This window comes from Chinchilla lanigera, unplaced genomic scaffold, assembly GCF_000276665.1.
Source record: "Chinchilla lanigera isolate Chin_1 unplaced genomic scaffold, ChiLan1.0 scaffold00060, whole genome shotgun sequence".
Taxonomy (NCBI): Eukaryota; Metazoa; Chordata; class Mammalia; order Rodentia; family Chinchillidae; genus Chinchilla; species Chinchilla lanigera.
Window position 1 is genome coordinate 111,363 of NW_004955461.1, and position 8,776 is coordinate 120,138.

Below are 8,776 nucleotides of genomic sequence, written 5' to 3' on the forward strand. Positions count from 1 at the left end.
ACTCCATTGTGTATAAATACATTTTCTTTATCCACTCACCTGATGGACATATAGGCTGTTTCTAAGATTGAGTTATTATGAATAGTGCTGCTATAAACATGGGTATTATGGATCATGGTAATACAGTGATTTAAACTTTCAGGGAGTTACCTAGAAGGGGAATATCTGGGTCAAATAGAATTTCTAGTTTCAGTTTTTTGAGGAATCTCCATATTGATTTCCACAGTGGTTATACTAGTTTACATTACTACCAACAATGTAAGTGTTCCTTTTTCCCGCAGCTTCACCGGCTGTTATTATTTGATTTCTTAAAGATCACCGTTCTTTCTGGAGTAAGATGGAATCTTAGAATTGTTTTAATTTGCAGTTCTCTAATGGCCAGCAATGTTAAGCATTTTTTTCATGTATTTATTGACCAATAGTACTTCTGAGAAGTATGTATTCATTTTGGTTGCCCATTTTTTACTTGGATCTTTTATTTTTTGGGAGGTCTAAATTTTGAGTTCTTTATAAATTCTAGATCTTAGTCCTCTGTCCAAGGAATAGCTGGCAAAATTTCTTTCCCATTCTGTAGATTGTCTATTCACTGTTGTTGGTGTTTCCTTTGCTGTGCAGAAACTCTTTAATTTGATATGGTCCCATTTGGTTATTCTTGCCATTTCTTTTTTTCCCCGTTCTTTCTTTGTTTTTTGTTTTTGTTTTTGTTTGTTTTTTTTTGGATACAGGGTCTCACTATGTAGTTCAGGCTGGCCTTGAACTTGCAGTGATCCTCCTGCCTCAGCCTCCCAAGGTCTGAGATTACTTCATACACCATCATGCCCAGCTCTTGCTACTATTTCTTGTGCCACTGGGGTTCTGTTCAGAAACTCCTTGCATGTGCTATGTCTTCAAGAGTTTTACGTATTTTATCTTCCAGAAGATTAAGTGTTCCTGTTTTAACATATAGATATCTGATCCATTTTGATTGTACATGATGAGATATATAGATCTAGACTCAATCTTTTGCATGTAAATAGCCCATTTTTTAGCACCATATATGAAAGAGTTTATCTTTATTCAATTGTTAAATAACTGAAGGTGCCTGGGTTGTTTCTGCTTCCTTTGTTCTGTTCCATTGATCCATGTGTTTGTTTTTGTGCCAGTACTATGCTGTGTTAATCACTGTCACTCTGTAATATAACTTCAAATCCAGGATTGTGATGCTTCCTGTTTTGCTCTTGTTGCCCAGGTTTGCTTTTGCTATTCTGGTTCTCTTCTGGTTTTATATGAATTTTAGGATTGTTTTCTCTAGAACTGTGAGGAATGCTATTGGTACTCTGATTGGCATTATATTAAATCTATGTATCAGAATTGGTAGTGTGACCATTTTTACTGTATTGGTTCTGCCTATCTGAGAACGGGATATCTTTCCATTTCCTGATGTCTTTTTGAGCTCCTTTATCAGAGTACTGTAGTTTTTGTTGTGGAGGTCTTTTACTTCCTTGGTTAGTCTAGTTCTTGTTTTTAGATTTTCTTGATGCTATTGAGAATGATATTGTTTCCTGATTTTTTTCTTGATGAGTTCATCATAGGTGTAGAGAAACACTATTGATTTTGTATACTGGTACATTGCTGAGTTTTGTTATTAATTCTTAAAGTCTTTTGGTGGAATTTTTGGGATCTTCTATGTAGAGAATCATGTCATATGCAAATAATAATTAGACTTCTTTCTACACATATTACTTTTCTTTTTCTTGCCTAATTGCTCTAGCTAATGTATCTAGGACTGTGTTGAAAAGGAGTGAGCACTATTTTCTTATTCCTGAGGGATAACTTTCAGATTTTTCCCACTTAATATTATGTTGGCAGTACATTTTTCATAAGTGACTTCTTTCAGATTGAGACAAGGTCGTTTTTTGTCTACTTCCTCAGGACTTTAATTAGAAATGGAGGTTGGGCTTTTTCAAAGGCATTTTCTGCATCTATTGAGGTGATCATGTGATTTTTGTCATTGCTTTTGTTTATGTGATATAGTACATTTATTGATTAGCAGATGTTGAACCATCCTTTCATCCCAGGAATGAAGCCTGCTTTGTCATGATGTATGATCTTTTTTTTTTTTTTGTTTGGTTTTTCTCCGGTACCGGGAACCGAACTCACAACCTTGCGCTTGCCAGGCAGGCGCTTTTGCCGCTGAGCTAAATCCCCAGCCCAATGTATGATCTTTATGATGATTTGTTGCAATCTATCTACCAGTGTCTTCTTGAAATTTTTTTGTGTCTGTGTTCATTAAGAGATTGGCCTACAGTGCTCTTTGTTGGATACTTTTCTGGTTTTGGAATCAGGACAGTGCTAACTTCCAAGAATGACTTTGGACATACTCCTTTTTTTCCCATTCCATTAAAGAGTTTGAGGAGTTTTGGTGTTAAGTTTTTCCTGAAGTTCTTTTGCAAATGACAATGAATCCTTGAGGACTTGGACTTTTCTTAATTAGTAGGATTTATACTGCTGCTTCAATTTCATTACCTGTTATTGGATTATTTAGGGTTAATTCTTCTTGATTCAGTTTTGGTAATTCATATGTATGTAGGAATCTACTTGTTTCTTCTAAATTCTCCAATTTATTAATGTACCATTTTGCAAAGTAATAAACTTTGGAATTTTGGCAATATCTGTTGTGATTTCACCATTTTCATTTCTAATTGCATGTTTGGGTCTTTTCTTTCCTTTTGTTGGTAAAATGGGCAAAGAGTTTGTCCATTTTTTGTTTTCTTTTGAAGAACCAACTCTTCAACTCATTGATTCTTTGTGTTATGTTTTTAGTCTTAATTTCATGCTCTGATCTTTGTAACTTCCTTCTTTATACTAACTTTGGATTTGTATTGTTCTTGTTTTTCTAGGACCTTGAGATGTATCATTAGGTTATTTGGATTCACTTGGTTTTTGTGGTGCTGTCTTCATAGCTATAAACTTTCCTTTTAAGACTGCTTTCAATATGTCCTATAAGTTCTGGTATGTTATACTGAAAGTATAATTTAATTCTAGGAACTGTGTTGTTCCTTCATTTCTTCTGTGCCCCATTGATTATTTAAGAGTGTATTGTTTAATTTCCATGGGTTTGCATAATTTTACCCTGCCATTGAGTTCTAGTTTCATTATGCTGTGATATGGTAATATGCATGGTATAATTTCAACTCTTTTGTATTTACTTAAGTGTGCTTTATTGGCTAGTGTGTGGTTTATTCTGGAGAGTGGAATATGCTGCTGAGAAGAATGTGTTTTGGGTGGAGCACAAGTCATTTTGTTCAAAGGGTTTATTCAACTCAGATACTTCTTAGTTTTTTTTTTGTCAGTTGATGTATTTGTGATAATGAGATACTGCAGTCCATCATAATTATATTAATGTTTATCTGGTTTTTTATGTCTATTAATGTTTGTTTCATGAAGTTGGGTGCTTTGTTGTTTGGTGCATATATGTTTTTAATTGTTATCTCTCCCTGTTGAATTGTTCCCTTAACCAGTATATAATGCCTTTCCTTGCCTCTTTTTTTTTTTAATCAGTTTTGACTTAAAGTCCATTTTATATGAAAATAAAGTAGCTACTGTGCTTGTTTTCAGGTTCTCATTGGATGGAATATTGATTTTCATCATTTAGTCTATGAGTTTCTTTTTGGGTTAAATGTGTTTCTTATATACAGGATATTGTTGGCTTTTGTTTCTTGATCCATTATGTCAATATGTGTCTTTCAAATGGGCAATCAGGAGCATGCAAGTTGAGAGTTATTACCAAAAGGTATTGACTCATTCCTGTCATTGCATTATTTCCCTGTTGCTGATTCCATTTCTTTCCCTTTTACTTAACTGCTCACCCTACCCAGTACATTCAATCTGTTGCACATTTGGCATTATTAGTTTTTGTGTCTCTTTCTGGGATATCATTGAGAATTTTTCTTGGAGTGCTGGTTTGGTTGTCATTTTTTAAATTTCTTCATCAATTTGGAATGATGGTTTTGCAGGATATATCAGTCAGGTTTGGAAGTTGTTTCCTTGTAGGGCTTGCAACACTTCACTCCAGGCTCTCTCGGGCTTTAAGATTTGTGTTGAGAAGTCTACTTTGATTCTAGTTAATTTTTATCTTTCTAAGTGATTTGTTGTTTTTCTCTAACAGCTTTTAAGATTCTGCTCTCATTTTGGACTTCTGGGATTTTGACTATAATGTATTGTGGAGTGGTTCTTTTCTGATCATGGCTATTGGAGTTCTATATGCCTCGTTTAGCTGTCTGTATGTTAAATTCCTTCACCAGATGTGGAAATTTTTCAACTACTCTGTAAACAATTTGCTTATACTTTTTTAGTGTATTCTGATTTTTCACCAATTCCAATTAATCTTAACTTAGTCTTTGCATCATCTATCGGCTACTGGATCCAGTTTTCATAGTCTCTTGTGGTTAAGGTAATTGATCACCAATACAGTTTTGACACTGGTCTCTTCTGCTGCCCATATTTCCCATACAATTTTTAAACTCAAGAATTTGGTACCTTTTCATGGACTCTAATTATTTTCTATGCTGGATATTCATGTTTTGCATTGCTTCATTAGTTCAGCTGGCTTTTTATTAGCATCTTCTGCGGACTTGCTGATCTTTTCATTAGGATGATTAGCTGTTACATCTTCTTTGAAGTCACCAAATGCCTTAGTGATTAGTTTTTTTTAATCTTCTCTGTTATCTTTTTAAAGAACTTTACTTTGTGTTTTTGGATTTCCTTCCTTTTAATGCCCTATGGATCAGTGTTGGGGGAGTTGAGTTTTGGAGGAATTTTATTGCCTTGTCATGTTTCTTTTTTTTTTGTTTATTTGTTTTCTGTGATGAGCCTTATTGGTTGATTATGGTGGGAGACTTTGTTTCTGGCATGAAGACTTCTTTAGTTAGTGTCTACTTTTCAATGATACACTCTGGGCATGACTAACTTTAGGCCTTTGCCTCTGTTGCAGAATCCCCCTACTTCCATTTATTTGGGAAGGGAGGCTGCAGTGTATTTGGCTCAGTTCTCTGGGAATGGGCTACAGTATTGTTAATGAAACCAAGGCAATCCAGATATTGGCATACAGAGAAAACCAGTTAATAGCAACAACTCTGTCACCTTGCTGTAGTAATAAAATCTGCAACAATAATAGAGCCAAAGACAAACTGGATATTGACATACCCTAAGAACCAATAATGTACCACCCTTAACACATTCCTACCAGCTTGAATCACTGGTGGTACATGGATGACTGTAGTAGTGGGTGGCTTGTACCACTGGTAGTACAAACAGTTCTAAGCACTTTTATCAGTTTCTTTATTAATAAAATTAATTAAAAGTCTATAAATGGGCCAAATCTAGTTGCTTGAATTTAAATAATTTAGTGCCAAAAATAAATATTAATCTATACTATTCATACCAATTAAAATTATAATATCAACAAATTACTTTATTACATGAAAATATATTCATGAATTTCATTAAAATATTTATATATAAAGGTGACTGATTTGTGCAGTGTGCAAAATGTAGTGGCACACACAGGTTAGCCATGTAACATCAAATGACTGAATTCAAATCAAAGCCACTAGGTAGTGAGATATATGAATTATAGCCCTGTCTTGAACATGTTAGCCATAGAAAAGAGATCTATGATTATAGCATAAAGCCTAAAACACATCAAATATTGAATTATAGTAAATAGCCACTAAATGGAACAATTTTACCTCTACCAACTATAAAACAGTATTCAATCGGGACAGCATATTGTTAACCATCTAAAGATTTATAAAGCTAATAGGTTGTAGGAGGATAGAGGCTAAGAAGAATGATATCATAAAAAATGTAAAATTAAAAAAATTAGGAAAGGAAGATGACAAAAGTGAAATCTTAGTAAGGAGTAAAAGGAAATTAATGGTATTAGACCACTGTAACAAATAAGAACAAAGAAGAAAAAGCAGAAAAAAGTAAAACAGCAAAGTCAGTGGAAAGAAAAAAGGGAAAATCGGGGGGAGAAAAGCAAAAGAAAAACGGGGGGGAACCTCCAAACACCAAAACTTAATAAAAGAGAAAAAAATGGGCCAGAAAAATTCCTTTATATTTTCATTGAGTGGTTTCCTGTTAGGTCCTACAGTCCAGCAAGTCAGTCCTCTCTGCCCAGCTTTATAGACCGTGGGTTTGTGAGCACCTCCCCCACCAACATCAGAGACCCCACACCATGGCAACCATCCATGCTGAGACACATGACCATTGGTAAATGGGAAATCAATCAATCAGACTATGGGTCTCTGCTGGATATAAGAAGTAGTATGTGTGGGTGTGTTGGGGGAGAGGCTCAAGCAGACCACTGGATTCAATGCCATCACCTTCAGAACCAGCCTCCTTTGAAAGCCACACCTGGCAAGATCATGCCTCCCACCACAGGGTACAGGGCCCCATGTCCTTCCTTGTCAGAACTTGAACTTCTCAGGGTATCTCTGTGTAGCCCTCAACCGCTCCACATCTGTCTCCTGCAGCTGTCATCCAGGCACTGCGTTAGAATAGCACTCAAAATCCTGGAGTGAAGCTGTTGTATAGTTGTTCTTCAGCTTAGTCCTACACAATCAGTCCCTTTCTGGAATGGTGCCTGATTAATCTCTCTCTGGAAATATGGTGGGAACTGTAGTGAGTTTCTTCTCCAACTCTGTCCTGCTGTGAAGGAGTCACTCTTGGAGTAAAACCCCACTTGTTTTTGCAGTTTACAAAAGCTGTGAGCTTTTCTTTGGGATAATGCTCCTGGCCAGGCTTACTTTTTCTCCCTGGAGTGGCCTACTCTCTCAGGGCGTGCTTTTATACATGATTAAGTTGGATGGCTTGTCAGTGCCTGTGCAGTCCTGTGCTGAGACCCAAAATGCGGAGTTAGCTGATAACTGGCAGTTTCATGTGGTCAGGAAATTGAATCCACAGTGTTGGCTGGGTGTGGGCACTGTGGGCCTCAAACCTGGCAGTACCAAGAGGAAGAATGGCTGAGAAAGGGACGAGTTCAATATTTCCACCTGATTGAGAAGATGAAGTGCATCTCAGATCTAGAGCACTAAGTTAAATTTAGGTGTGGCAGATTATTGAGTGTCTTTCAGTTTTCAAACCTGATGGTGAGGAACAGGCACCATGGAGACTTATGAAAAGTCACCAAGTTAGCCTGTTTGAAAGAGAACCCTCATCCTTCCAGTCACAGTGCCGCCGACAGTGGGAAGTGTGGTCACTGGTTGCTTGCACTGAGTGCTGTACTAAGGGTGAAACTGCACTGTGGGAAAGAGGGAAAGAGGCAAGTTATGGTCACTAACGCTGACAGAGGTTGTTGGTTACTTCTAATTTTTAAAATCTTAGCTTTCAAGTAATTCCATCTTAGTCCTCCTTAACCCTTTGTTTAATTTATAGCTTTTTGTACTATAAAGTAGCAGCTTCTTGCCTTTTTTTGACAGATGACATCTTTAATTACTTGTTGATTGCTATCTTCACATTAAACTCTAAACTCCAGAATGACAGGTACTGTTTCTGCTTTGTGTATTGCTTTATTCCCAGTACCAGCCAAGCACAGTGCCTGACACAAAGCACACACTTGATATATACCTATTCCATTGTGTGGGCTGGTGGACAGTCTAGTTATGCTTGATAGACAGTCCACAGGAAGGAAAGGAAAATAAACAAAGTTCCAAATTAATACAGTTGTCTCTATCACTTGTGACTAGCATTTCCAAAAGATTGTTAGGGTGATGGGTGAGAAGGTAAAAGAAAGTTTTGAGCGCTTTAATCTAATGTGTTACAAATAAAAACATTAGTAAAAAAGGAATGGCTTATTTTGCTTACCAAAAAAAGGGTAGGGGGATAAAATAATACAGGAAAGGTTATAGTCAATGTTTTGAGAAATGTTTACCATGTAATAGTTTCAAGTGCTCAAGGCCTTGAATCCTTTGGAAAAGGATAGATAATTACAGCACAGTTTGGTGAGTGCTAGGAGGAGGTGGAATTACAATTTGGAGAGAAGGAGTTGCTGATGATAATTAATCTGGATTTTAAAAGGATAGATGGTGGATAAAAAGGGCATGTTCATCAGGGCTTTTTCTCAGCATTGAGAATGGCATTTAGAAAGGAAGAGGGCAGCACCTGGCGTGCCAGAGTAGGTCAGTGAAGACAGCAGAGGTGTCGAAGCTGGGGGAATAAGGAGAACAGGTGTGTTTTTTGTTTGTTTAAGATAACTAGATTTTGGTGTAGACATAAAAAATAAAGTCAAACATTCCTAGGCTCCTCAGCTAGATTTCCTGCCCTGGGATTCAAGCTCTGCTACTCACTAGCTGCGTGCTTATTTTTTGTGCATTAATTTCCTTGTTTGTAAGTGGGGCTACATAGGACCCACCTGATAGTGCTGGCACAGGGCAAAATGAATTAATGTACGACAAGCTCTCAGAATGCTGCCTGCATACAGGTAGGTTTGCTTTCATCACATTGATGGGGTATTTCTCATGAGGCTGCTCTACAGCATTATCATTTTCTGACAGTAAGGGGCTGACCTGCTGTCATAGTTCAGTTTTCACTTCAGGACTCACTGAGAGATTTCCGTTTTTAAATGAGCAGTGTCAAGCAATATTTAAAAATCTGAGCAGTACTTAATAACATTTAATTCAGTTCAGACAAGAGAGGCATTCAGAGTATGCTTCACGTTAAGTATTGCAGATACTCTTTGTTCCAAATTTAGAAGTGGATCTGAAACTGCCCCAAAGATTGAGGCCCTGACACT